This window comes from Hibiscus syriacus, unplaced genomic scaffold, assembly GCF_006381635.1.
Source record: "Hibiscus syriacus cultivar Baekdansim isolate YM2019G1 unplaced genomic scaffold, ASM638163v2 tig00110384_pilon, whole genome shotgun sequence".
Lineage (NCBI taxonomy): Eukaryota > Viridiplantae > Streptophyta > Magnoliopsida > Malvales > Malvaceae > Hibiscus > Hibiscus syriacus.
In genome coordinates, this window is record NW_024062715.1 from 2,514,624 (window position 1) to 2,540,099 (window position 25,476).

At 36.4% G+C, this 25,476-nt stretch overlaps 1 pseudogene; it reads left to right on the forward strand.

Annotated features, from left to right (window-relative positions):
- The first annotated feature begins 12,993 nt into the window (after positions 1 to 12,993).
- On the forward strand, positions 12,994 to 16,282 carry LOC120122149 (annotated as a pseudogene).
- Positions 16,283 to 25,476: the final 9,194 nt, after the last annotated feature.

A 25,476-nucleotide genomic window follows, 5' to 3' on the forward strand; every position in this document is an offset into this window, starting at 1 on the left:
ACTTCACAGCGAAAGATATTGGACTCCAGTTAACGCAAGTTCAACTTCACGACGAAGGGTCCGCTGGTTGTCAACGAACAATTTCCCAATTTCGGAGCCAATTTCAACTTCACAACGAAGGATATTGGCCTCGAAACAACGCAACTTACATTGGATTTCAACTTCACAACGAAGGATATCCAGTTCCCATACCCTAACAGATAGACTCAACTTCACGACGAAGGAGTCATCTGTAACACCACAACTCCAAAGTCTTCAAGTTAAGTTTCACCTTCGCGACGAAATATCTTGAGCCAGAAGACGATTCAGAGGCCACTTGCTTTGGCTTTGAGCTCGTTTTCAACTTCGCAACGAAGGAGTCATCTGTAACACCACAACTCCAAAGTCTTCAAGTTAAGTTTCACCTTCGCGATGAAATATCTTGAGCCAGAAGACGATTCAGAGGCCTTGCCAAAAGCTTTGAGCTCGTTTTCAACATCGCAACGAAGGATTCCGTGCTCAGAATTTTCCAGTTTTTACTCAACCTCGTAACGAGGGAGTCATCTCCTATTGACAAACCAGTTTCAATATCGAATTTAACTCTACTATAGAGGATATTTGATATGGCTGAAATTTACGTCATTTAATCTTTGCCCTATTTTCGTTACACGATAATGAGCAAAGAGGGGCAGTTGTAGACGCTATATTTCGACCTTATCATATAATAATATATTATTTATTTATTTTTCTTATTTAATTATTTATTTTAGGCCCAAGGAGCTACAGAGCCCGACAGAAGATTCTGGTCCAGCACCAAGCCCTCCTTCACTCATCCACAGCGCCGCATCACCCATGGTTGAGGACTCCTCGCCATGCACGCCTCTCCAATAACCCCAGAAACGTCCGGCAACCGAGATTCATGTTCATCACCAACAACCCAACATTAGACTCCTATTAGGATTCAAAATGTAATCTAAAAACATGCTTTTCTTTTTATTATAAATAAGTGTAAAGCAACACCATTGTAGGACATTCGGATTACATGAAATAAAAGCAAAAGTTCCAAGCAGAAACCAGAGCAAAAACCGAAACATTTTTTTTGATTTTTGAGAAGAACGAAAGGTAACAGATCATACCTTTTATTGTTTTGATAGCTTGCATGTTGTTTCCATCGTGTTGTTCTTAATTTAAACCCAATAAAAATTTTGGTCGATGACAGAGGGGTGGATCTTTTGAACAATCTCAGATCTACCCGAGACTTATTTTTTTCAAAGAAATATTTTGGTTTTCGAAGAGAGTGGAAGAAAAGCTTTCAAAAAAATCAATTTTTTTAGAGTTTGTCGCCGATGAACGGCGGCCGACGCTGATCAAAGGCGGCCGGCGAGATGGCGCTACCGTATTTCTGGGTTTGGGGGTGGCCATGTTCTTCATTGTGAAGAACACGGATGAACATTTCAGAGAATTCTAAGGGGGTTGTTTTGATCTGTTTGGAAATTAAATGAGAAGTGTAAACTTGTTTGCTGAAATTAGTATTTATAGTATACCCGCTTGGACTGTGACCGATCCGTATAACCCATGACCCGCTGTTTTTAACAAAAATAGGGAGTTCGCGTTTTGGTCCCCAGTTTTCAAAATATTGAATTTAGCCCCTAATTCAATTTTTAAACTTCGATTCCATTAATTTGGCCACTGATTTTCTTTATTTTATTTTAACCATTGTCAATTTATCTATTAAATTTCTTTTTTTTTTGTTAATCATTTTCTTATTTCTTTAAATATATTTCGTTTATTATTATTATTACATATTTTTTTTATTATTATATTATATTTATTATATATATATATATATATATTTTTCATATATGTATTTTTCACAATCTAACGGTTTTGACTTTTTAGAATTTTCAAATCAATCAATGGTAAGTAATTAGGATCGAAACTTTACCTTTTAATTTAACTTGTTATTTTTCTTAATTAAGACAACTGAAAATTACGTAGTACCGAAAGGGCGGTTCAAGGATGCTAATCCTTCCTTGACCGTAACCGACTCCCGAGCCCGACATATTTCTGGTAAGACGCAGATCAGGTAAGAAATAGGGTATCCGATCAACCCATTTATTTTTAAATAAATGGTCGGTGGCAACTCCAATCCACATTTTTCTAAGTCGAAGCCTAATTCCGGGACCCAACCGAAAGACGGTTACGACAATGTTAAAATTAGATCTAAATGTTTATATAAATGATCATTTTATTTCTTATTCTTTTATATTTTAGTCTTTAATGTTTCAATTTTTGTCAAAATAACTCACGTTTGTAACACATGTTGCTCACATTGGATGAAAATCGTTCGTTGTCTAACGGTCAACACATATTACTCAAGTGATATTTTCACATGTTTAATTGATGACATTACATATACCGTGTCACCCAAAATAATAGCATGACATGTACAATGACATGTGTCATGTCACCTAAATTAAGTATATGTGAAAATATCAAGTTAGCAATATCTGTTGATTGTTAGTCAACTGACGGTTTTTATCTAACGTGAACTATTTTGACTGTATATTTAAATTTTAAAGTATTATATGTTTATACAAATGTTTAGATCTAAATAATTATTTTTATGTTTTTAATCATCTACATATATTTGTATAATGTTCATATTGTTTTTAAAATATTATGCGTTTTACTTATTTTCATGTATTCTCTTTATTATATTTTCATATATTAAGAGTAATATATATATATAATCTTTCAGCATTATTAATTTGTTTTAAGAGTTTTCCGTATAATTGTGTGTGTGCTCGTGTTAATGTTATATTTTATTATTTTTTTCTCATAAAATTGCCAAGGCAATACAATTTAGAGGAATAGTTTCATTTTACTGTTATGTCTTAGGTCATCTCAAATTTTATATCTTTTGCAACAATGATTCAATTTATGATATGTATGCATTATCATTTTACGATTGAAAGTTTTAAAAAATGCATATATAATTTTATATGTTAATAGTTTATTTTTCTGTTATGTCTTAAAGGTAAAAAATAATGTTATGTCTTAGTTATTTTTTTATTTAAATTACTTTAATGATTAAAAGGAATTTATTTAGAAAATTTGTGTCGTTAATAATTACTTTTTTAACTTACACTATCTTATAATCTCTTTATATTATTAAAAATAAATAAATCAAATGACAAAACCATATTGAAATAACCAAATTATTGTTTGTTAGCATCATAAATCAAGATTCAAATCTCGAGTTTTATATCCCTCCTCGAATGTCTAGTGATAAAAAGTAGTATAATTGTACGAACCAAGCGACCTTAATAATAAAGAAATTGTTATTATTTCCTGGGATTTCGAGTTTAAGTATTATAAATGTCAGATATATGAGCATTCAATGTTAAATAGTTAAAATTGTTTTTGAACAGATACTGCACATCTACTGTAACACCATAGACCAGTACGACACACAGTCACCCGATCGATCTGGATGCCACACTAAACTATCAGAATGGCTAACCAACTTTTTCTCTTTTACTTCTTTGACTTTAAGGCAACCATTTTAATAAACCAACCATAAAATAATATAATAAAAACTTGTTACATCGGAGAGCTCTCAAGATAAATAAATACTTTTAAAAAATATACAAACTCACTCATAACTAACTTTACAACTTAATACATTATAACTGGGTTTATGAATATACATGCACTTTAAGAAACTGGATGACATACTTTTCTCTTCACTGGATCTGGACCTCGATCATTCTAAATCTTCTCGAACTAGCTGATCTACTAACCTGACAATGGAAACATCCGAAGACTGAGCTAACTAGTTTAGTACCACACTAACAGCTAAATCATATTAATTGTAAATCACTAAAAGGCTCAAGCTATCAAGTCTAATGTTTTACTATCTAGTTTACTGATTTGTTCTGCTCTGCTTTAGTGAGCATAGTATACTCACTCTCTACTCTATGGTAGGCATCATGGTGCGGCTGAGGGGATACATCTAGGAGCTCATACCCCTCTAGTCTACTGAGAATGTGGCCCCTTGAATCTCTGCATCGGACACCACACTCTCGACTAGCTCACTCCTTGAGTGTCGGACCTTGCGCCCAAACTAGTCAGCCTAAAGTGCCTTACGGCACTCCCTAAGGATATATACGGACTGAAACTATACTTTCGACTCTGCTAGTTTTTCTAAAGGAACTCAGGTGTCTGAATCGCTTCCCGAGCATCAAACAAGGCTAATCTTATTTGATCATACTTTATTTTTGTTTCTACATTTAAAATTAACTTTATTAGTGTTAACACTTGTAGTCTTATTTGGGGAATAATTACCAACTTTTGGGAAAACCTCACCTATCTCTAAACATCTCTTCTTTACTGCTCAACACAAAGCCTTGGTATCGATTGACCTTACAGTATTGATACTACCTCTATAATTATCCTTGCTTTAAAACTCAAACCATACCCTTGGTATCGATATTGGCCATATAGCATAGACACCCTTTCTGCAGTATTGATACCCTACCTAAGGTATCGATACCTCTATAACTATTCCATCCATTTTAACCCAACTTTAAACACATTTTATAGCATTTCTTATAGTGTTTTACGCCTATTTCGATCCTATTTATGGTCATACTATGGATCTAGGGCCTCCTGGGTAACGTTTTTGGCCATTTTTGATATTTTGAGAAGGGGTTTCAAAACCTAAGGGGGATTTTCTCTCTTAAAATCAACTATGGGTAAACTACTGTATTGGTCCCTCTCTTTCTAACTCACTTTTAAAACCATCACTTCTCACATAATCTTGTGCATTACTTAAGTCTAATACCTATATAACTTGGTCTAACTATCTTGGGAGATCTAATTGGCTTGACTAAAGGTCTTGGGTTGACCCAAACTACTAACCCAAATTTTGAGGTATTACATCTACTACTAATTAGGGGTGTGCAAATTCAGATATAGAATTAGATTTGATCCGAAAATTTGGATATCCAAAATTTAGGATTGCTAAACTGAAGATCCGAATCCGATCTGAAAAAATTAGATACCCTAACTTTTGGATATCCGATTATCCGATCCAAACATATCCCTTATTTTTATTTAGAATTCATCCTTTTTTACATAATGAGATTCGATAGTATATTCGAGGAAAAATCATTTACAAAAGTAATTTCATTAAACTAATACGTAAATCTAATTAATATATTTAATATAATATCAATTGAATAATCACAAATTTAAAATCAAACATATTTGATCTTTGGTAATGGGTTTAAAAAATAAACTGAATTGATCTATTCAATTGATTGAATTAGAAATTAATTGATTTGAAAGTTTAATCATATAATTTTTAATAAAAAGAATAAAAAATCAGAATTTTTCTTTTACAAAATGATGGATAAACATGTATAAACACTAGGTGTTTTTCTCGAAAAATTATCGGTGACTGGTATATTTATCGATCTAACACCGGTCAGACTATATTTCTCGATCTAACACCCTTAGCAGTAAAGCTCGCCCCTTGCACCGCGCTATATGCTGATTTGGCGCCACGTGGGGTAAGGCGCGCCCTCTGAAGCGCGCCTTATGCTGACATGGATACACGTGGATAAAGCGCAGGGTAAGTGTGTAATTACACCTAAGGCACGGGGCAGGGGCCGCGTCTTCCCAGTGAATCTGACACGCGTCAGGAAGGCGCGCGCGCGCCTTAGGTGTAATTACACAACTACCCCGACTTCAATACCCCCAAACCTCCCTATAAATACCTTCATCCTCAATCACTTTCATCACACCAAATTCTCTCAACTTCTCTCAAATACTCTTATAATCTCTTTTAAGGTATATTTTATTATATTTTTAATATTTTGTATTTAATTTATTTAAGTATTTAATTTATTTAATATTTTACTTATTTAATTTTTTTGCAGATATAAAATAGCAGACGATCTACTTCGCTTGGATGCAAATCATATATCTCGACACTTTGTTGATACGGTAACATTTTAACGTTTTAATTTAATTTAAATTATTAGTAATAATTTGTTGATTTATTTAATGCATGATTATTAGATTAAGAATTAATTTTTGTAATTATTTAATTTTAGGAGAAGAACCGTGTATTATATCCTTTTATTAGGAATCTTAAGTTAGTGATACCTAGCCGTGTCTTGCCGTATTTAGTAGAGGCTGGATTCGGTTACATAGGTAGATATCAGGGTCACTGTAAGATAGAGCCAGACCTGATTTCTGCCTTAGTAGAGCGGTGGAGGTCGGAGACCCACACATTCTATCTTCCGTGCGGAGTGTGCACGATTACACTTGAGGATGTTTCTCTATGCACCTGGGGCTTCAGGTGGATGGAGATGTGATATCGAGGATCGTGCATGGTTCCTAGACTGCTTTGTGTCATGATAATCTAGGACGTGTCCCAGAAAATTTTAACGGTGGTCGAATACCGTTAAATTGGTTAGATGCCAATTTTCATGATTTGAGCGAGGTCGTGTTTGATGATGAAGTTAAAATGTATGCACGGGCATGCATACTGCAGCTGATAGGAGGGTTGTTGATGCCGAACAAATCGCGCAACCAGGTTCAATGCATGTGGTTGCGACACTTTGACGACTTTCATCTGGCCGGATCACTCAGTTGGGGCTCGACAGTTTTGGCTTTCCTGTACAGAGAGATGTGTCGAGCCATTGACTACAGGCGTAATGCTATCCGCGGATGTCTCCTGCTGCTGTAGTCTTAGGCATGGTATCGATTACCCTTTTTATGTTCCGTTGTCAAGAACCCATTCGTATTTCCGCTACTGCTGAGGTAATTGTAAAACTGATTTTGTATATTAATAATTTTATACAGTGAATAAGAAATTATTTTTCTTGAATAGGTGGTCTATTGATAGGAAAAATCATCAGGAGCTACCTGATGATTTAGAAAAAATTAGTGTGTTAATCGATCAGAAGGCTGGCACACATGTATGAATTTTAATGTTTAAAAATCGATTTTAGATTATAGTTATATAATTAGATTATTATTTTGATAAAAATTATATATATTTGTTTTAGTTTGAATGGGTGCCATATTCTACTGATGATGTGATGGCGACGATCCCCTTGATCTGTTATGCGACCGTTGAGTAGCACTCCACTGATCGCGTGCTCCTGCAATTTGGTTGCTTTCAACCAATTCCGGAAGCACCTTGTAATATGGACGAGTTGCATAGCACAGATAGACGTGGCAAGATAGATACAGATTGGCTGGTAAGGCATCATGTGTGGGTCATGTTGTGGGAGGATCGACATCGACGCCTACCCCGTAGGGAGCCCATTTTACTTGACATCTTGATGGTTGCTGACGGTTATTACGAGTGGTTTAACAGTAACGGGAAACCGTTTCTGCTTCCTGAGAATGCACGAGGGCAAACCTTTTCGTGACGTGGACAGAGACGTTCACCGTCACAGTACCATCGTCCCCCGACTCGTGGACAGAGAACAGGTGCTTCCGGTTTATCCTCAACTGCACCAGCAGGACCTTCACAGCAGCCACCGCAGCCATATATGATGCCGCCACTGGTTTTCCATTACCAGATGCCATCGCCACCATTCCCTTACCTGATGTCGCCGTCGCCACCATCACTTGGTTTTATGATCCCGCTGCCGCCACCGTCACATATGACCCCTCCTGGAGGCTATTATGGGTCTATGTTTGTAGATCCGACTTGGGGTTCATATACTGGATATTTGGCGGGTTCAGCCTCATCACCCATGGCCGCAGCACAGACACCTTCTGTACAGTTTTCACACTTAGCGATGTCTGGGTTTTATGAGTTTTCCCAGTTTTCGCAGGCCGGTGGGATAGTCAGTCATACACCTCTAGGGTCCTTATTCTATGGAGGTGTTTCATCGTCATCAGCTCCTCATGTACCTACTCAGGACGACGACGATGACGAAGAATACGATGATGATGGTGATGATGATGACAGCGAGGAGTCACAACCAGTGATACGAAGAAATCCTCCTCGAGACCGACAGCCACCGCCCTGCGGAACACATTCGTGTCGCAGGCATCGATAGATTTTGATTTTTTATTATATTTGTATTTAGTTTATTGGACTTTTTAATTATAATTTTTTATTATTTCTCATTTAATACTTACTTTATTTTGTTTATTATCATTTAATATCAGTTATTGTAATTTGGTTATCATTTACCATTTAATACTTATTGTAAGTTTGTTGTTTTTAAAATTATTTTGAAATACCAAATTGTTATCAGTTTGATAAAATTTAATGATTGTGTTCGATAACTTTCTTAAGTTTGTCACTTATTATCTCTTTTATTATAATCACATATGACGCAAACGTCCAATTTCGTATTATTGTATCATTTTTTTAATCTTCATCACGATTATCGAATGACATTAGCTTGAAGTAAATGCAAATTAAAGTACAAGAATTATTATTTGATAAACAAATTCATCATTTCCTCATCAATTGTTACTTGATGGCAACAGAAGTAGACATGTTTTTCTAGTGTGTCATGGGTTTCTACAATGCCCACATCTTCTGTCTTGTCTAGATCTTTCTCGAATATCCATATCGCAATGAATTCAATTGGATTTTGAATGACCACGCTCCCTCAATAAACTCAGATTTGGTATAATCGGAAGCCAATCTTGAACCTCATCAGGGTCTTTGTCATTACCTATGGGGGGAAACTCAAATTCGTATACCTTAAAAACTTCAGATAGTAGGTATACGGGATCAACAAAATAGTTATTATCTTGACGTGTATGCGAGCAAGCTGCTATCACATGAGAGCATGGATACTTAAGAGCTTGAAAAAACCCGCAATCACACGTTCTGTCCCTTAGATTTACTCTTAACGACACAGCTTCAATCCCTTGAAGAGGTCGCGGCAACTCTGTGACACGAAACATTTCATGCCTTCTAGAGAAGCTTGTTACAAACATTCCATTTGATGCAGAAATTTTTTTCTGTAGATCTGCAACTAATCTAGGGTGATAGACATGACCGCCTTGTATCCAGGTTTGAGCTTGTCCCCCGAGCTTCGCAAAAAGCGCCCCCAAAGGAAAATATGTAGTCTTTACCAAAGCCGCTACTAGTAAGTGACGTGCACCCTTTAAAGTTGAATTGATTGTCACTGCCAAGTTGGTCGTCATGTGTCCATATCGATATCCACCATCATATGTGTTCGTCCACATTTCTTTATTGATGAGGCTGATGTAATCGTATCCTTCCTCGTTCTTCGCCAATAAATCTTAAAGCATTGATTCAAACGTTCGAGGAAGTAGTTCTTAACATGATCAAAAAATGTATAACTTACTAACTTGCTTTCTTTACAAAATTAAAACGATCGAAAGAAAACAAACTACATCAGTTTCACTTACCCATGTGCACAATTAATTGATGCTCATCATTCTTCTTGTACCTTCCATGGTAGTTCGCAATAATGTGTCGGAGACAATACCTATGTTGGACAAAGGGTGGTTGCCACATTGGACCCAAAGACTCCATTGCTTCTTTGATCCCAGCTCCGCGATCTGAAATGACATAGATGTTTTTCCTCGTGATAACACGTGCACGTAAATTTCGGAGGAAAAAAGCCCAAGAATCTGTATCTTCTCCTTCGACAAGAGTAAAAGCAACTGGAATAATGTTGCGATTGCCATATTGGACAACTGCCAATAATAAAACTTGCTTGTATTTTCCATACAAGAAAGTTCCGTTGATCTGGACCACAGGCTTGCAGTATTTGACAGCATTAATGCACTGTGGGTAAGTCCAAAAAACCCGGTAGAATTGGCATCGATCGCGGAGAACTCTATCATTATGGTATGCATAGGAGGTTTCAAAGTCCACAATTGTCCCAGGATTCAACCTCCGCACCAGCCTAAACCAGCCTGGAAGTTCATTGTAAGATGCATCCCATTCGCCATGAAGTTTGACAATGGCATTTTGTTTTGCCAACCAAGCTTTTTTATAGGAGACAATGTACACATACTGCGATTGGATAGCTGAAATCAACACATCAACAGCTATATGAGAGCTTGCTTTTACCATGGGCATGATGGCTTGGCATATCACTCCAGAGTCCAAGTTGGGATGATCTTGGTTGACCCCTCCAGCACAACATGTGTGAGGACCATTGTATACAGTTAGTTCCCATATATTGTTTTTCCTCTTCCTTTTCGATACGCGAACCATCCAATTACATCGTTTTCGCGTCGGGCACAGTAGCATACATATTTTTCGGTCGTAAATCGGTTGACTCTGGACTGAACAGAATTACGAATATTGTAATTTTTTATAGCCATCACCGCTTCTTCTTTGCTTGAAAACTCCATGCCTAAAGATAACTCACCACTATTTATTGATGAGTAATATCATAGTCACCGAGATGAGGCATATCCGCAAATTATGGCCCGTACATTGCACCATAATCAACTTCATACATGTGTGCAGGAGGGTCAGTTTGTGCCACATTTCCTGGAACTTCATCATCATCAGAGTTGAATTGCGGTGATTCTGGGTGAATGAATAGTCCAGTCTCAGCACCATCCGCACCAGGCTCACGAAGCGGTTCTTCTGGTGGAGATGATGGTTCCTCCATGCACTACACATTTAGGTCGAAGAACCTACTACTTGCACGCCTTCCCCTTGAACTAGAAGGCATATCGACATTGAGATCGAAAAAGCTCACAGTGAATGCCTCCCCCTAGAGCTTGAAGTCATCGTGTCAAATGGAAACTGCACAGATGGTTGCGTCGATGGCATCTCCATAATAAGGTCAAATGGATTTGCAGATGAATGTCTTCCCCTTGAACTGGACGTGATGTTGCCATACGGATTGTTCGTCGATCCACCTCGGTACATATCATAAGGAGTTGTGGATGAATGTCTCCCCATTATGGCATTAAAATCATTACACATTACTATCGTCGGGCTGTCAACTTGTTCAACCAACCCATAGTGGGAGCTTAATGATTGACCCCGAACGACACGCACTTGAATAAAATTTGCATACATCTCAATATCGACGTCTGAATAATTACTTTGAGCTTCAACCATCAGTTCAACATCATTATTGTTCAAAAGTTCGAACGTTGTATAAGTTAATGGCAACAATGATGTTGGAAGTCTGTATTGCAAGGACGACATTCTTTTACTACTTCCAATATGAATCTTCCTCGAAATCTTCGTTTTCAGCTCCTCAAGAGTTATGTTTCTCTTCAATGATATTTTAACACGCTCATTTGATACGAAAACAACGCCGGTTTCATCTTCTCGAATTTCACCATCATAATAAACAATAGCTAAAAGTCGCGCCATTCTTTGAGTTTAAAAGTGCGGCAATATTATATCTGCAAAAAAACTGAAACAATGCTGATTAAATAAATAATATATGAACGAATAACAGAATAAAATTTTTACACATAAACGTAAATAATTTAAATAATATAATTTTATATTATTACACGTACCATAAAACTATTTCTATGTATATTCTCGTTTTCTAAATTTACAAACACAAAAATTAATTAACAATAATAAAGTATAATATTTTTTCAAATAATCATAATAAACAATAAATATAATAAAAAATTATCACAAAATTACCTTATAACGAAAAATCGAACAAACTTCTGAATAAAATATGAGAAAATTGTCAAAATTATTGACTCGTTGACGGAATTGTTGTATTAATTTATAAGTTGAGAGGAGAGATGTGAGGAACTTAATCGGGGAGAAGGGTATTTATAGTCGGGAAAAGTTACAAGGCGTGGTGTATAATTATATCAGTTAAAGGTATGGCGCGACCCCTACCCCGCGCTATACCTACGTGGCTTAAGGCGCGCCCCAGGGACCACGCTTTACACACGTGTATCCATGTCAGCATAAGGCGCGCTTCAGGGGGCGCGCCTTACCCCACGTGGTGCCAAATCAACATATATCGCAATGCAGGGGGCGCGTTTTACTGCTAAGGGTGTTAGATCGGGAAATATAGTCTGACCGGTGTTAGATCGGTAAATATACCGATCACCGGTGATTTTTTGGGAAAAACGCCATAAAGACTAGGGTATAAACGAGCCGAGTCGAGCTCGAGTATTTCTGAGCTCGACTTGACTCGAAAACTCTAGAATGGAGTTCAACTCGACTCGAATACTCGCGAGCTTAAAATTTTCAAGCTCAACTCGAACTTGAAATCCTGAACTGAAGCTCATGAGCAGCTCGAAAAGACTAAAAATGAATTTTTTTTCTTAAACTTAACTCGATTGAACCCTCAAACTCAAACTCGAACATAAATTAAAAAAATCAATACATAAATATTAATATTATTATTAATAATAATTTATTTTTTAAAAAATAAAAATCTTAATATATTATATTTTTTAGTTGCTCACGAGCTTTTTGAGTCGAATACCGAGTAGCTCGTTTCGGCTCATTAAGAACTCGAATCGAGCTCGAATCGAGTCCATTCGATTCGAGTATTTATCGAGCCTTGATTGAGTCGATCTCGAATAACTCGCAATCTATCTCATCTCATTAACTGCCCTAATAAAGACCCATCAATTTTTAAGATATTAGGATTATTAAAAATTGAGATTTTTCAAATCCTTATCCAATTTAATTATCCATTTTTTTATTGGATATTTGAAAAAAAATCGGATCGAATATTTAAAAATTATGATCGAAACATTTGGATTAGATATTTTTGTACACCCCTACTACTAATAAAAAATTGATTTAGTGAGATTAAATATTAAATTTTTTCAGATAATGTAAAAATTCAAATTTCAACTTTTACAAATGAATGAATTGAATTAAAAGAGATGTCCTTATTTCGATAATGTGTGATATAAATTAATTAATGAATAAATAAATAAGATGTTAATGATTCATAAAATAAAAACAATGCACATCCACTAACATTTGGTTTTCTATTTCAGTGCTAACATGCTTTTCTTCTACTGCAACTCCACAACCGCCATTATCTCCACCTTGGCTTCAACTTTGATTTGGCGGGGGCAAGGGTCCCACCGCCGAATTAAAACATCGTCTTCCTCAAGTCTCTTTCTCATAAATTCCTCTTTTCCTTCACTCAACCACCTTCTCTCCTCCCCCCATGCCCTTTATCTTCTTTGTAAAAAAAACACACACACACACTTTAAACAAACCAAGACTTTCTCGTCTATTCAGAACCCTCACTTTGGATTATCCATAAAAGAAAATAAAGGAAGGAAAGGGAGTTGATTTTCATCGATAATGAACAAGTTGCTTCTCTGTGCTCTCTTCTTCCTGTTCCGAAACCTGAATCCTGTCTTTTCTCTTTCCCCCGACGGCCTTTCTCTCCTCTCTTTAAAATCGCCGTCGACCAACCCGCCGGTCACGACTCACCTTTCGCCGACTGGAACGAAAACGACGCCACGCCCTGCCGTTGGTCCGGCATTTCCTGCATGAACATTACAGGTTTCCCCGACCCACGTGTTGTTGGGATTTCTGTTTCCGGCAAGAATCTCAGGGGGTATATTCCGTCGGAGCTCGGAACTTTAATCTACCTCCGAAGGTTGAATCTTCACAACAATAACTTTTTCGGTTCCATACCCGACCAACTGTTCAATGCCACGTCGCTTCATAGCTTGTTTTTGTACGGCAACAACCTGTCTGGTTCGCTGCCTCCTTTGATTTGCAATCTGCCGAGGTTACAAAACCTCGACCTCTCCAACAATTCGCTGTCGGGTTCTTTGCCTGATAATCTCAAGAATTGCAAGCAATTGCAGAGGCTTATTCTGGCTCGAAACAAGTTCTCCGGTGAAATTCCCGGTGGGATTTGGTCGGAATTGAAAAACTTAGTTCAACTCGATCTTTCCTCCAATAAATTCAATGGATCGATTATATTAATCTCGGCAGCCGATGCAGCAGGTGTGGCTTTATTAGGAACGATCATAGTCTACATTTACTGGAAAAACAAGGATTCATCCAACAGTTGCAGTTGTACTGGAAAAAGTAAGCTTGGTGGTCAAAACGATAAAAGGATTAGCCTATGTTCTTTGTGTTCGTGCACCAATGGGGTTGGAAATGACGAACCGGAATTGGAAGATCATGAGAAAAGGGAAGGGGAATTGGTGGCCATAGATAAAGGGTTCAGCTTCGAGCTGGACGAGCTGCTGAGAGCGTCGGCTTATGTGTTGGGGAAGAGTGGGTTTGGGATTGTTTACAAAGTGGTGCTGGCCAATGGGGTGCCGGTTGCTGTTAGGCGATTGGGCGAGGGCGGATCGGATCAGCAGAGGTATAGGGAGTTCGCTGCTGAAGGTCAGGCCATCGGGAAGGTTAAGCACCCCAATGTTGTCAAGCTTAGAGCTTACTATTGGGCTTCTGATGAAAAGCTTCTCATTAGTGATTTCATCTCCAATGGCAACCTGGCTAATGCCATCAAAGGTTAGTTTCTCTTCCTTTTTTCCCTAGATTCAAATTCGAGCATATTAGATGTTTTTTCAGTAATTCAAAGTAATTACCAGGTAGTAAATGTTTAATTTTTTTTAGTTAATAGATAAAACGTATACATCCTACAAACTCAATTAATTGAACTTAAATTTTCAGAACATTTCTTTTTACGATCGAGACCGATCAATAAATTTGATATGATTTTATAAATGATCGGTATTATAATAAATTAATAAATTCCAAAATATTATTATATGGGTCGTGTAATAATAATCTAACGTTGGGCATGCTTGTTATGATGATGTAGAAAGGAGTGGTCCAAAGTGGCCAACCCGTTATGACTGTAATTACTCACCCACGGGGACTCATTAGGCCTGCTAGTATAGTCCCTTTCCGTTACAATTCACTCCCAAAGTGCCTAAACTTTTGTTAGAGTCTTCACTTTATGCCCTTTTTATTATATTCTCAAATTTAACCTTTAAAAATGGAAACAAAATTGTAGAAAGGAGTGGTCCAAAGTGGCCAACCCGTTATGACTGTAATTACTCACCCACGGGGACTCATTAGGCCTGCTAGTATAGTCCCTTTCCGTTACAATTCTACTCCCAAAGTGCCTAAACTTTTGTTAGAGTCTTCACTTTTATGCCCTTTTTATTTATATTCTCAAATTTAACCTTTAAAATATGGAAACAAAATGATAATTTTGATTGTTTAGTACAAATTTAGTGGTAAATTACGGTAGAATTTCTAGACGTTTTTGCTAATTGTAGCGTATGTAGGTTGGTTCTATTGCGTTAAACGAAGTAATATACAAAATAGTAAGGAAAATTAATGTGAATTCAGTATTACCTTATAAGTTGCTATACAAGCTAGTATACAAGCTGTAGGATGAGATACTATATCCCTTAAGCACGATCAAGGTTCAAATTTTAACATTTGTGAATGAAACAAAGTGGATTAAAATAGTGAATCCTATATTGAGATTTTGTAGTACCCGATCTAGATTAATTTATTAATAGATAGTTATAAAAAAAATTACTTCTTCTGGAGAGTTTTTTTTATGGTTCTGTAACATTTGTAATTTTTGAGTTTGTGGAGTAAAGTGGGTGAATTAAGTAGCTAGTGAAATTATATCAGGCAGGAATGGTCAGCCATCAGCAAACCTCACGTGGTCGATAAGGCTAAAAATAGCCAAGGGGTCCGCCCGTGGGTTGGCCTACCTTCACGAATGTAGTCCGAGGAAATTCGTTCACGGCGATGTCAAGCCATCCAACATCCTTCTCGACAACGAATTCCAACCCTACATTTCTGATTTCGGCCTCAACAAACTCATCACCCTCACCAGCACCGGTTCCTCTTTTTCCGGCGGATTCATCGGCGACAACGAATTCCAACCCTACATTTCTGATTTCGGCCTCAACAAACTCATCACCCTCACCAGCACCGGTTCCTCTTTTTCCGGCGGATTCATCGGCGGACTTCCTTACAAATCAATCCAATCGGAACAAAACAACAACTACCGACCACAGAAATCCCGGATCTCGTGAGGTGGGTGAGGAAAGGATTCGAAGAAGAAAACCCTTTGTCAGACATGGTGGATCCGATGTTATTACAGGAAGTGCATGCAAAGAAGGAAGTGTTGGCCGTTTTTCATGTAGCCCTTGCCTGCACTGAAGCAGACCCTGAGATTCGACCAAGGATGAAAACTGTTTCCGAGAATCTTGAAAGAATCGGGACATGAACTAAGAACACATGTTTGTTTGTTTTGTCTGTGAAAGAAAATGTGACCGATTTTTTTTAGGATCGAATATTGACCATTCATTTTCTGTAAATGTATTCCTGGTTTGGTCCAAAATTTTCTTGAAAATTCAGCAGTTTCTGGGGTTATACCCGATTGTAATAACACTTTTCCCCATTTCCTTTTAAATTTACATGCAATTCAAGCATGTGTATTGTTGTTGATTAATTTTATAATCTTGTGTTTCGTGTGTTTTGTGTAGGTAAATATATAAAATTAGACTCTATTCATATGTAATGGGGTTAGAGGATGTAAGATAGTAGGCTGCCCCAACGTCAAGTTGAGAGCAGCTTCGTGGAAGACCTCCAGATTCAGTGTAGTTAAATATATAATATTTCTTAATTTATAGATTTAATAAAAAAAAACTTTATGTGATTTAAAACATTATATCAAAAACTAATTTTTAAAATAAATAATTAACCTATAAGATCTTTCTAAACAACAAACAAAATAACAGAAACACATATATGGCCCCAAGATCTTTTGGAAGTACAATATTTTCTTTATATCACTCGGATTTCCTCTGCGAGTTGAAAAGTCAACTTCGTGAGGAATTGAACTCGGTTTTGGAGCAGGAAGAAAGTTTCTAGAGGCAAAAAGCTTGTTCGAGATGGGTTATTCAGGTGATCGAAATACCAAATATAATCACGCGTCAGTGACGGAGGAGAATGATCTTAAAATTCTTGTTGTCGTCTTTTATAGTACTCTCTTCCGTAGTGACGGTGCTCATGGTGAGGCATTGGAGCGGGGCTTATTTTCGAGTATGTCGAGGTCCCAGTTGCACTATTTAGGAAATCCTCTCCTCGACGAGGCAGTGCGATATGCTCTTGATTCAATGGCTCCTTATAAATCTCCTGGTATTGATGGTATACATGTGGCGTTATATCAGAGGAATTGTTCTGTTGTGGGGAGTGCAGTTTGTGCTTATCTCCGGGGAATTTTTGAGAGTAGGATTTGGCATCCCGAGTTAAATAGGACCCTTCTTGTGCTTCTGTCGAAGATTTCGATTCCTGAGACTATAAGTCAATTTCGCCCAATTAGTTTGTGCAATTTAGTATATATGCTCTTACAAAATAATTATTAACCGGTTGCAGCCGCTAATGCCTCAGTGGGTGACAGAGAATCAGTCGAGTTTCGTTCCATGAAGATCAATTGTTGATAATATCATTATTTTCCAAGAAGTCATCCATTCAATGAAATCAAAAACAGGTACGAAGGGCTGGATGACCATCAAAATTGACTTGGAGAAGGCGTACGCTTGTTTGGAATGGGCTTTTATTAAGGATACTTTGGAGGATCTGGGTATCCTCGACTTACTCATTCGGTTGATTATGCGGTGTGTTTCTTTGGTTTCTACTAGCATTCTTTGGAATGGGAGTCAAACTGCTTCTTTTCTCCGTCTCGGAGTATTCGGCAACGAGATCTTTTATCGTCTTATCTTTTCGTGCTGTGTATGGAGCGTCTGGCGCATTTGATTCAAGTCTCAGTCGGTGGAGGTCGCTGGAAGCCTTTTCGAACGTCTACCTCAGGGCCTGGGATATTGCATCTTCTTTTCGTCGATGATATGCTTTTGTTTGTGGAAGCCTCTCGTGAGCAGGGGGAGATTATTAGGGGCATTCTGTCATGATTTGGGTATGTTTCGGGGCAGAAGGTCAGTGTAATGAAGACCATAATCTTCTCCGAGAACGTTTCATTGGATGATCGGTTACGAATTAGTTCTAATCTTGGTTTTCAATTAGTCTCGGATTTGGGGAAGTATTTGGGGGTCCCTCTCCTTCATGGTCGAGTTATGGTGTGTAGACACTGTTTTTGTCCGGGTTCTACATTTTTATTATTATTATTATTATTATTATTATTATTATTATTATTATATTACAATTACATTTCATGTCGGCCTCACTTGAAACCAGATACAAGCTAACCCCAAGCCCATTACAAATAATACAACCCAATTACAAGACCCAAGCACTAGGCCCAACTGATCCAGACCCTACCCAGGATCCAACCTAACAAGAGAACCCGATATATTAGGGTTTCTTCTCTACACGCGCCTGGCCTTTCGTCTCCAAACCAGCGCGTGGACTTCACCGGTTGTTCAACACTGCCATCGTCACCAAAATCTACGAACAGTGCAAATTATCATCTACAATAAACAAATCCACCAAATCCAAACAACCCATTTTTTAATGACAGTAAATCCCGAAAATCAGGATTTTTACTATCAAGATCGGGAGTCCATACCCTTCGCATACCCCATCATATCTACTTTAAGGGGATTCATAAAATCGAGGTCATCACCATAAAAGACAAAGGAGAAATAGAGGGAACATTTGGGGAGTATTCTGGAGGATATCCTTGGGTGAAAAGAAAAAAAGAAAACGATCCCAGAGCATTTGCACAAAAAAGAGGAAAAATCGAGAGATAAAATAATCCGAAAAGGAAAAAACGAAAAATAAGAAGAAAGCTCTCACCTTTGGTTCATCTGCCACCACCGTTGCCTCACCGGAGCCATAATACTCTGTCATCGAAGGTAAATCTTTTACCTTGGGAGTTGAGTTTCGTTTTAGGTTTTGAGAGGGGGGTTTAGTTTTGTTTTGGGTTTATTCGAAGGGTAGGATAAGGGGAAAGCGTAGTCCTCCACATGACCACCGATTTAAGGTGGCCGGAGAGATGGTGTTTCCTCACCCTTAGCGTGGAGAAGAGAAACTTGAGAGAATTCCATTCTCTCTAAACATAAGAAGAGAGAGTGAGAAAATGGGGAGGCATGGCTGGTTTTTGGCCTTGAAATGGGTCATTTATATGTCGTATGGAACTACGCTGTTTTTCCAAAGGTGGCTCTGTAATTTTGCATATGGGTTAATGGCATATTAGGTCAATGCTCTTTGTAATCTTTATGTTACCATTGAATGAAACTATTGTTTTCTTTCATTTCGAGCACATTAATTAATTGTAGTTCATTCTTGTCCCTATTTGGCTAGTAGGCATCTTTACTAATCTTTGTTATCTTTTATTTTAGTCCATATTCATACTTAATTATAGCTTTTATAATGTTTATAATTTTGGCTAATTATTTTGCTTCATTTTTATTTCGGCCCTTTATGTTTGCTTATGGTTCCATTGGTTTAATGTATGAGCTAGGCTCCAGATTTTCCTCTATGTTTATTTTAGTCACTATCTTTAATATAGTATTTAGGATCTGGTGGTTTTATTATGTATTCAGTCCCTGTCATTTTTGTTATTTTAATTTAGTCTTTTTGTCATTTAATTTCATATTAGTTTTATTACTTTGATTTAAACCATATATTTTTGTTTATTTATGTTATTATGGTTTTGTTATTATATTATATATGCAAATATAGTTTTGTAAGATGTTCACCTTTATTTTTATATTATATTTGTTTATTTGGATTCATGAGATGTTTTTTTATCAATGATATTTGAATCTTATAAATGATATCGATATTTTTCGTAATTTACTTGAATATTTTCAAGAATCAATTTGTAGAATGGGCGTGAAAAGCATTGCTAGATCGAAGTAGTGCGATTGATACGACATTCAAACAAAATGAGAGCTTGAAATAAATCGAAGTTTTAATACTATTTAATTCATTTTTATTTTAAGTTAAACAATACAATGTATGTTTCTCTAAATAGTAATTTATTTTATGTAAAATGTCGATATGCAATTTATATTCGATGTGTGTTTTTATTCGAAGATAGAATATTCTTTTACTAATGATAAATAGTTGAGATAGCTTTCCAGATGGAGGATTGCAAATTTCAAGATTTCTTATCGAGTAAAAGGATTTTATTTAAATAATTAATTCGAAGTAAATTAATCAAACTTTAATAAATGGATCATAATTTAACTTTATATTTGATTTATAATTTCCACCATTACGATAACGTGTAAGCGACTAAGTAACAATTTTGGGCGCTGTGGGAGTGCTAATCCTTCCCCACACGTAATCGACTCTTGGACCCGTAAAATTGAGTTTTTGGTAAACATATCAATTTTTGTCTTAAAAAATGATTTTTACTTAAAATTGTTTTAAAGGACGTTTTAGGTATTCGACCTACCTAACTCAAAGGTTTATGGAGACTTCCTTTTAATTTAACTCAAATCAATTCAAATCGTCAATTTTTCAAAATAAAGTCATAATATTTTTTAAAAAATAATATTTAATTGTTTTTAAAAAAATGACAGCTTGGCGACTCTGCTGGGAAATTTTTTTAGAGAGTCAGGCTGTAAGTCGCTTACACATTGTTGTTGTGGTAGAAATCATGAGTTCGAGTCTTTAGATAATTTATGATCCATTTATTGAAGTTTTTCAACTTTATTTATTTCTTTAAATTATTGTACTAACATTTTTATTTATGTTTTCACCTTTGTTAAGGTTTTTAGCAAGTTTTTCTTTTTTTCGTTTTGAGTCAAAGGTTTGTATGTTCCTCGAGTCAAATGTCGCATCGAGCTTCAAACCATAAGATTGATCAAGTATAACCGGTTCGAAGATCAGTTCACTAGAATATCATAAAGGACGTATACGAGCAGATTCAAATCAAGCAAGACAAGATTGAAGGCATCAAATGAATTAATTATTGGTTCAATTACCCTTAAACACTTATTGGGCCTATTTATTCCTTTCTTTCATAACCGTGAACCATGTCCTACATTACATGCCTTAAAAGTCCCTTCTAATCATACATGGATTTCTAAACAGAAGAGACTATCTTCAGTTCTCATCCCGCCTATTAGATTAATCTTTTATTTACTAAAGGGTTTTTAAAATCTTTAATGCATGATAGATGAAAAAATAAAAAAATAATAACAAAGGGGGTTCAAGACGTAAATTCTTAATAACGTCTTGAAACCAAAGGAGGATTCGAGTTGAAAACCTGAAAAGGCGGCTTGAATATAAAGACTGTTCAACTGTTGTATAGGAGGCAATATCACAAATCCCTGGATAAGGCATCGCATAACCCGAATGTGCTCATGAGAGTTGAGAACCAGATAACACTTCCAGTAGATGAGCATAGAAGCTACTTCATCAGATCAGTGAACATCAAAGAAATAAGAATACCAAACTTTTGACCAAAGACAATAGCCTGAGACATTTTATCCCCTCCTTACTTAACTATACCTCAAAGATGGCATTAATCTTGACACTTGTCAAATAGCTATAATTTTTGAAATGATTAAAAGTGTAATTAATTCTTTGATATCTAATGAACTCTTGTTTTATGATTTGTCTCAATTGTAAAACCTAGAAAAGGAAAATTTTTTAAAAAAATTTATTAGACATTTTTCAAATTTCTTTCAAATGATATTTTTCAAAATTTTAAAAATAAAAGAAAAAGAAAAACATTTTTAAACAAGACAATCTCTCTAGAGTAGATCTTGATAATTGACAACTGGCTCTCAACACAAAGCTCATGCTAGAATCATGTTGAAGCAAGAAATGATGAATATTGGGGCATCTTTACAGATTCAACATCCTGAAGTGAACGATCAGATCTTCTGAAGGCATTTCTTCATCATGCAGGAACAATCAGTCTGTCTGTCGCATCTGAGATTGTTTTCTCAAAACAAACTTTGTCTCATTTGAGACAGTCTTCCTCAAGACACGAACAATTGATAGTATTTTTACTCAAAACAAATTTCATCTCACTTGAGACAGTTTCCCTCAGAACATAAATTTCAAAGTTGTTTTACTTGAAACAAAATTAATCTCACTTGAGATTGTTTCTTTCAAACAGATTCGTCTCGCTTGAGACAGTTTCCCCTCAAACACCAAATTTGGAAATTATTTCACTTGAAACACAAACTTTGAGATCATTTTCCTTGAAACGAATTTTGTCTCTATTGAGACAGTTTCTCTTGAAACATCATCTTTGAGATCGTTTCCCTTGAAACAAATTTTGTCTCTCTAGAGACAGTTTCTCTTGAAACATCACCTTTAAGATCGTTTCTCTTAAAACGATTTTTCCTCTCTTGAGGCATTTCTCTTGAACATCATCTTTGAGTTGAAACAATTTTGTCTCTCTTGAGATAGTTTCTCTGAAACTATTATCCCTAAAGATGGCCATCCGTCTTCATCACCTAGAACCGTGTCATCCACTGACCATATCTCCTCATCACGTAGAGTTGCATCAACCTTTGATAACCAGCCGTCCTCATCGCGTAGGAACCATGTTATCATCATCCCTAAAGATGGTCAATCATCCTCATCACGTAGGAACCGAGTCATCCACCAACCATATCTCCTCATAACGTAGGAGCCGTGTCACCCTTAGATAGCCAGACTTCCTCACATGTATGAACCATGTTATCTCCAAATTTACCTAAAAAAGACCAGAACTCTTCATTGCAGATAAACATTGTCGTCTCTTCTATCAAATTTCAAATCCAAAGAGACAAATGGATAAAAACTTGTTGTCTTTTCGTTTTTCTATATTCTTGTTAACACAAGAATGGGAAAAGATGGGTAGTTTTAGACACCCTCTTTAGTCCGGGCTCTACATATTATTATTATTATTATTATTATTATTATTATTACATTACAATTATATTTCTTGCATGCCTAACTTGAAACCTAGAAACAAGCCAACCCAAGCCCATTACAAATAGTACAACCCAATTATAAGACCAAGCACAGACCCAACTGATCCAAACCCGACCCATGATCCGACCTGAGCCCAACAAGAGAACTGACATATTAGGGTTTCTTCTCTACACTACCACACCGCCAGTAGAATCTGAACCATCGCGCTGACCTTTCGTTTCCAAACTAGCACGTGGGCTTCACCGTTGTTCCCCAGTCACACACCGCCACCGTCGTCACCAAAACCTGTGAACATGCACCCAAATTCATCTAGAGTAATCAAATCCACCAAATCCAAACAACCCATTTTAAATGAAACTAAATCCCAAAATCCAGGATTTTTACTATCAGATCGGGAGCCCATACCCTACGCATACCCCCATCATATTTACTAAGAGGATTCATAAATTGAGGCCATCACCATAAAAGAAAAATGAGAAACAGGAATTCGGGAGTATTCTGGAGGAGATCATTGGGTGAAAAGAAAAAAAAGAAAAAGATCCTAGAGCATTTGAACAAAAAAAAAGGAAAATCGAGAGATAAAAAACCCGAAAAGAAAAAAAAATTAGAAAAAAGCTCTCACATTTGATTCATCCCCCACCACCGTTGCCTCACCGGAGCTATAATACTTCGTCATCGAAGTAAATCTTTTACCTTGGGAGTTGAGTTTCGTTTTAGGTTTTGAGAGGGGTTTAGTTTCTTTTGGGTTTATTCAAAGGTTAGGATAAGGGGAAAAGGAGGTGTTTGGGGCTTAGTCCTCTCCGTGACCACCGATTTACGGTGGCTGGAGAGATGGCGTTTCCTCTCCCTCAACAAGGAGAAGACAGACTTGATACAATTCTATTCTCTTTAAACATAAAAGGAAGAGAGAAAGTGAGAAACTAGGGAGACATGGTCAGTTTTTTGCCTTGAAATTGGTTATTTATATGTTGTATAGAACGATATCGTTTTGCCAAAGGTGGGTCTGTAATTTTACGTATAGGTTAATGGCATATTAGTCCCTACTCTTTGTAATATTATTTTTGAAAACATTTTGATGTTTCGATATAACAAATTAAGTGTTATTGATTTTAAGATTTTATAACCATTTTTAAGTATATTCGATTAAATTATTCAAATATCATAAATATTACTCCAGTTTTTTAAAAGTCAATTCCAAACCTTATTAAAGTGTAAAATTGTATTTTAAACTTAAAATATTTTTGAAACAAATTTTTTACAAAGTATTTCAAACCAAATTCGAGCCAAAAATCAATTTTGAAGGGATGTACCGATGCACTATTTGATGTATCGATGCACACCCTAATTCGAATGCATTTGTGTACCGATGCATAGCCCATCGATGCACTCCAGATTTTATTGAAACATCGATGCATTTTATGTACCGATGCACAACCATGCACGATGCACTCTGGCTCTTTTGAAACATCGAATGTAATTAGTGTACGATACACCCAAGTGTACGATGCACTAAGCTTATAACGGTCGAAATATTTGAATTTTATACATAGTGTACAGATGCATCCTTAAGTGTTTACCGATGCACCTACGCTCAACCATATTTTTAAATTAATTACTCAAAACGACTCTATTGACTTCAATGATCAAAGAATTGTGAGAGAAACAAAGAGAAAGCCTTAAACATCAAGTTTGAGAAAATTCAAGCCTATTTTTCATCAATATTCATTTTTCTTTCAAGAACACTTATTGTGCTCAATTGTATTCATTTTGAGTGTTTCTTTGTTAATAAATTGTGCAAACATCTTACCTTGTGAGTTTTTCTGTAAGTTTGCGAAATTTGTATCTTCCTTTGGGAGAGAGTGATCTCAAGAATTTGGGGTATAATTCTTGAGGGAGTTGTAAGGTTACTCTTTATCCTCAAAAAGAAAGAACAAATTAGTGAATTTGTTGGAAAATCCTTAGTGTGGATAGCTAAGGTAGTGGACATAGACTTTGGTTAAGAAAGTCGAACCACTCTAAATCGTTGTGCAATTATTTTTTATTTTCTGTAAAAGCTTCCACCAAATTTTTAATTGCCAATTCACCCCCTCTTGACTATTTCGTCGATCGATTAACTCAATAATTGGTATCATAGCCTCACTCATTTGAAAGTTTAATCGCCTCTTGAGTTGATTCGGGAAGAGTTATATCGATATTCAAGTCATCAATGGCCTCCACTTCGAACGTCGACTTCGGTCTTGATTCAATGCCTGTCAACAAGCCTTCATTCTTCAATAGAGCTAATTATGCTTATTGGAATAATAGAATGAGGTATTTCATTAAAGCAGTAACATGGAGCATGGAATATAGAAGACGGATACATCATACCTTCCACACATTCACGATTATGGAGTGAATGAGGGACAAGAATGTTCCAGCTCAACTCAAAGGTTATCCATATTATTTTTTGTGCTCTTGGTCCAGATGAATACGTGAGAGTTTCATCTTGTACAACCACCAAGGATATATGGGATAAACTACAAGTCACTCATGAAGGCAGAAACGAGGTAAAAGAATCTAAAATTAGTCTTCTAACTCATAGCTATAAAAATTTCAAGATAGAACCAAATGAAGATATCAAAGCTATAACGGATAGATTTTCCATGATTGTC